This window comes from Mauremys reevesii, linkage group 3, assembly GCF_016161935.1.
Source record: "Mauremys reevesii isolate NIE-2019 linkage group 3, ASM1616193v1, whole genome shotgun sequence".
Classification (NCBI taxonomy): Eukaryota; Metazoa; Chordata; order Testudines; family Geoemydidae; genus Mauremys; species Mauremys reevesii.
The window spans coordinates 34,866,087-34,872,086 of NC_052625.1; positions in this window are offsets into that span (position 1 = coordinate 34,866,087).

The following is a 6,000-nucleotide window of genomic DNA, read 5'->3' on the forward strand; positions in this document are numbered from 1 at the left end:
TCGAGTACCTCAATGTTAGATCTAAAATCATAGAAGTGACTATTCAAAACTGTGGCTAGCCATCAAAAACTTAGGGAATTAGGGAAATGTGTTCAAAATACTGAATGATATTCTGCAGCAACAGATTCTTCTTCGAGTGATTGCTCATGTGTATTCCACAATAGGTGTGTGTGCTCGCCATGTGCACCGGTTCCGGAAGTTTTTCCCCTAGCAGTACCCGTGTAATGGCAGGTGTTGGCGCACTGGCCCTTCTGGACCCCATGGGTGTACCATCAAGTCCAGGGGCCTGGCTTCGGATCTGTCAGTTGCCTTGGAAAGGCGGACTCCCCCTCCATCCTCTATGGCTTGGGAAGCACCGCGAGTCCCAAACACTAGCGCCCAGGCCGGCACCGAGGCCCTTACCGAGGGGAAACGTTTCCACTAAGGGAAAAACCTTTCGATGACTGTGCATGCAGCGCACGCACACTTACTTGGAATGGACATAAGAAACACATCTTGAAGAACAACAGTTACAAGAAGGTAGGTAACCATTTTTTCTTTGGCAAGCCAATAAGTTCAATGAGCATCTTAATATCTCTAGCTGAGACCCAACTTCACCATTTTGTTTCCATGTTGCTATATTCCATCAGACAGATTATTTTTCCTTTCAGAAACCTTATAATTGAGGCATGGATCCATAATCATGAATCATTTCTGAAAATGTTTACTTTTGTGGCTTAGTTCCCCATCTCTAAAATGGGGGTATAATAGTATTATCTTTGTCTTTTTTTGACAATTTAGCTTGTTGACTCTCTGGCCCAGAGATTGTGTGTGTGTGTGTGTGTGTATGTGTGTTTGTGTGTGTGTGTGTAATATCATGAACAATGGGGTCTTTATCTCATCTGGATCCTGTACATCCTATTATACTACAACCAGAAAACAGCACAGATATCAGTGGTAGTTCTATTGATATTAGTGAAAGCTGAATCAGAGCCATTCAGTGCCTGGAAGTTTAGATTTAATTTCTACCTACTTTTATTCACTGGAATTTCAAATGTTTAGAACAGTCTGACTGTTCATTTCTTTATAACTTCATTATCTTATTGTTTATGGTATTGCAAGAATAATTCATATTTCGCTTAGGTTTTTTATTTTTAGTTTTGCTTTTATTGTAAATCAGTGTCAAGAATTAGTAAGAGGACAATAGTGCTGCATTAAAATGAAAATAATATGAGCTTGGAACACATCTTTTACCTGTCAATATTATAAACTTAATAACTTGATTATAGTCTGCATGTCATGGATCAGTGACATCTGAAATAGTGATCATCATTTGTTATATTACGTGTGTGTATAAAAATGGAATACAGTCTATAAAAATCTCTTCATAGATGTGAGAAATGTTTAGGAATAGCTTAAATCTTTTGCGTCTCTGTATGACTATATGGTGGTTGTCCCCAAAAGGAAATAATCAGATAATTTTTCCATTTAACGGCACAATTTGCTATTTAGACATTTAAGGCCCAGATCCTGCAAAACAGTCACGCAAGTCAATGGGGTTCTGGCCATGTGTGGGAGTTCTTGTGACAGGTTCCTCCCAGGGTGCTACCTGGAACTGGGGTACCACTGAGCCCCCTGACCCACCAGCCTGTGCTCCCTTTACACAGTACTGCTGTGACAAGCTGCAGAGACCTCCAGCCTGCACTTTCACCAGCATACATACAGGTAGGGACTCACCCAGCTGCAGTTACGTGCAGGCTCTCTGACTAGCCCCTCTATAGGAAGGCTACAGTTAAGGCAACTTCCAGCTCCCCAGGCGTCCACCCCCTCTGGAGTATAAACCCCAAATTATACTGTCTTGCTCTGTACAGGGAACTGTACAGCATAAGCTCATAAAAATTCACCTCCTCCCTCAATGTGGAGAGGAATATGCAACAGCCTTTGCACCTGAGTTATGATTCCCACACACTTCACTCCAACTCACTGGTTTAGATAGAGCAAAAACAAGTTTATTAACTACAGAAGATAGATTTTAAGTGATTATAAGGGATAGCAAACAGATCAAAGCAGATTACCAAGCAAAAAAACCCCAAAAATGCAAACTAAGCTTGGTATACTTGATAGATTGGATATGAATAGAAGATTTTTCACCCTAAGATGGGTGGGGAGACTCAGAACCTGAGAGTGTGGGGGTACTGCCAGGGGAGCAGCAACCCAGAGAAAGGGGCACCAGGGTCCGGGAGGTGCATGGGGGCCCAGCGGTAGCGGATCACTGGCTGACAGAGGGCGCTCCAGAGGACTGGTGAGCTAATTCCCACGGATGACCAGCAGGAGGCGCCGCAGGGGTGAGTCCGCACTGATACACCCTGGATCATCCCTGGACCTTCACTTCAAACGGGGTCAAGTCGTGAAGAGGAGAGGAGAAGAGGGGGAAGCTACCAGCAGACTCCCCCCAGAAAGGCTCGCAAAAAAAGCTCCTCCGAGCAACTGGCCAGCCAGAGGGGTTCCCCAGTGCAGCCATCTTGGCACCAATCCCAACACCTGGGTTCTGAGCAGCTGGGTCGTCAGAGTGGCCACCTTAGTAGGACGATACCATCAGCTCTGAAGCAGGCACCTGAGAAGGGACCTCCTGCTGTAAGCTCTGCCCCGCTGAGAGCTCTGCTCTGCACACCTTCCCCACAGGTTCTTGGAGACACCAGGGGCTTCCACAGTCCTGCTCTGAGGCAACGGTGCTGCCCGTTAAGGAGAGGGGACAATTACCGTACCATCTCAAAAATAGTGGCACCGACAAACTTTCTGTATTGGGCACAACAAAACTCTCATTTAGGGAGTGCTCTGCCCAACTATTGGTACTGACAATGTACCACAGACACTCCTCTGTGGTACCAATGGACCTATACTACTGCATGAGCTCTGGTACCCTGGAGACGTGGTGATTGGGGAAGAACCACAGTCCCCATGACTTGGTACCAGGACCCCGATATCAAGTACTTTCCGGCACCCAGAATCACTCTTGGCACCGAGCTGTATGCTGCCAATACCCCAGTCAGCACCACCCTTACCCACTGATGAATCTGACACTGGCCAGGAGGAGATCATTCCCTGGCCCCTCATCGTGGCCCACCATCACACTACAACGGTCCTCCCCAATTCCATCAAGCCAACCTACAATCACGGTACGGGCCCCCCAGGTAAGCCCACCGCCCATGCCCACCTTCCTCCCTCTACCCACTAAGGCCATATTGTAACTCTTTGGCAAGAGCGACTCCAGGCACCAGCTCACCAAGCACGTGCCTGGGGCGGCAAGCCACGGGGGGTGCTCTGCCGGTCGCCGCGAGGGCGGCAGGCAGGTTGCCTTCGGCGGCATCCCTGTGGAGGGTCCACTGATCCCACGGCTTCGGCGGACCTCCTGCAGGCGTGCCGCCGAATCCGCGGGACCGGGGACCTCCCACAGGCAAGCCGCCGAAGGCAGCCTGCCTGCCGTGCTTGGGGCGGCAAAATACCTAGAGCCACCCTTGCTCTTTGGTGATGTACACACACGTCCCGACTGTCCCCGGTGTCTCTTAGGGAGAGTCCACCAGATGGCTTGCTACAGCCTGGCTGTCCAGAGCACCTGAGCCAGGGCAGGAGAAAGCTTTTTTAGAACAGGAAAAAAGAACCCGAAAAGAAAACTACCTCTCCCGCACACTTCTCCTCATCTCTCCCAGATGAAGCTGTGCTGCCTACCCCTCATCACTAGGTGAAGATTTTAAGAACTTTCTGGATCTTACCAAGAGGGCGGCAGACGAGCTGCAGATTCCACCACAGGAGGTGGCAGATACTCATCACAAGTTGGTGGAAATTCTGCACACCACCTTCTCATCTAGAATTGTCCTCCCAATTAATAAGGCGATTCTAGATCCTACCAAAGTCATCTGGCAGACACCAGCCTCCATCTCACCAACCAGCAACAGAGTGTAAAAACCAACCAACCAACCAACCAAAAAAACCCTACATCTCTACCCAAAGAGACAGACTTTGTTTTCAACATCCGCAACCCAACTCCATCATAGTGGATGTGGTTAATGCATGAAGCAAGCAACATAATGCCAAGTCAACGCCATACGATCAGGCTTGGCAAGATGGCATATTAATGGACAACATTACTGTTTAGAGTCATAAATTACCAAACTGTCATGGCCAAATAGAATTTTATTAATTATGGGAAACTCAGGATGTTTCTGGAACATTACTGGAAACACAAAAAGAACAGATTCAGACCGTTCTTAGAGACGGTCAGTTAATAGCCAGACTGGTCCTAGAGACACCACTGGATGTAGCAGTTGCAGCTCCCCACCCAGTCTCCATGACAGTGGTACTGAGGCAGGTTGTGTTTGTTTTTTTTTGTTGGCTACACCTCTCTAGATTGCCCAAAGAGCTACAGACTTCCAATTTGAAGGGCCAAACTCTTTGCAGAGAAGCCAGATTTTCTCTCCACATCCGGAACGATTCTCAGACCATGTTACACTCCTTAGGAATCTACACTGTGGGAGAGAAGAGAAGATATATACCTCTCAACCACACCACAGGTCACAATCTTCTCAATACCCACCATCTCAGTGCTATGAGCCACAGTGTAAGAGGACTGGGGCTCAAAAGTGGGAACAGTCTGCACCCCAGTCTGTGACCTCTCAAACTGCCTCTTATAAGCATTTTTGATGAGCTGGTCGAGGGCCTGAACAATTATATCTTACAGCATCAGCTGCCTTTGACAGGTTGGATCACAGAAACCCCCTTGGGAGCTGCCAACTGATGTGCCAAGACTACTTCTGCCCCTGCTTTCCTGCCCTGGCAGCTTAGGACTTCAGGGCCCTGCCTGGTTTGAGCCAGGCCCGCTAGCCTGCTGCAAACCCAGACCCAGGGTCTGAACCACGTCCCCTAACAGCTGTAGGCTTAACTGAAAGCACCTTACAGAAGTGTTCCTGTCTTTAACACTTAGATGTCCAACTCCCAATGGGTTCCAAACCCCAAATAAATCTGTTTTACCCTGTTGTGGCACGGCGCCTCTGCTGGTCGCCCTGGGAATTAGCTTGCCAGCCTCTGGAGCACTCTCTGTAGGATGGTGTCTCGCCTTGCCACTGCCCCTGATGTCCCTCCTGGACCCCGGTGCCCCTTCTCTTGGGGTTCTGCCCCTTGCAGTACCACCACAGTCTCGCTGGGTCTCCCCTCCTTAGGGAACCATCAACCCCCTATCCTCACATCGCCTCAGTCTTTGGCTACTGCCAGTCACCATCTAGCCCCTGCTCACTGGGGCGGACTGCAGTATAATTGCCACTCATCATCAGCAAGGAGAGTTTGGACCTGCTGCCTCTGCCTACCCCTTGGGCTGCCCCTCTGCAACCCCAGTACCTTCTCGGCCTTTAGCAAGGCCTGCAGCCTCGGGAATTTCCAGGCTGGAGCTCCCCAGCTCCTTTGGCCTTTCCCCAGCCCTGCTCCAGTCTAGGTATCCTGCTCAGCTCCCAGCAGCCAGGCTCATCCCTCTTAACAGCCAGAAAGAGACTGTCTCTTGGCTTCTGGCCCCAGCCCTCTTACAGGGCCAGCTTGGGCCCTCATTAAGCCAGCCACATCTGTGGTCAGCTACCCACTCAGCTTCCCCAGCTGTTCTTAATCCCTCTTACCCTGCTGCAGCCCTCTCCAGGGCTGCTTTTACCCTTCTAGGGCCAGAGCGGGGTGATCACCCCGCTACACCTGTATAAAGCTTATACAGGGTAAACTCATAAATTGTTTGCCCTCTGTAACGCTGATAGAGAGAGATGCACAGCTGTTCTCTCCCACCCCCCAGGTATTAATACATACTCTGGGTTAATCAATAAGTAAAAAGTGATTTTATTAGATACAGAACGTAGGATTTAAGTGGTTCCAAGTAGTAACAGACAGAACGTGAATTACCAAGCAAAATAAAATAGAACATGCAAGTCTATGTCTAACTGAATACAGATAAAACCTCACCAGTTCCAGTAAGCTTCCTTTTACAGACTAGGC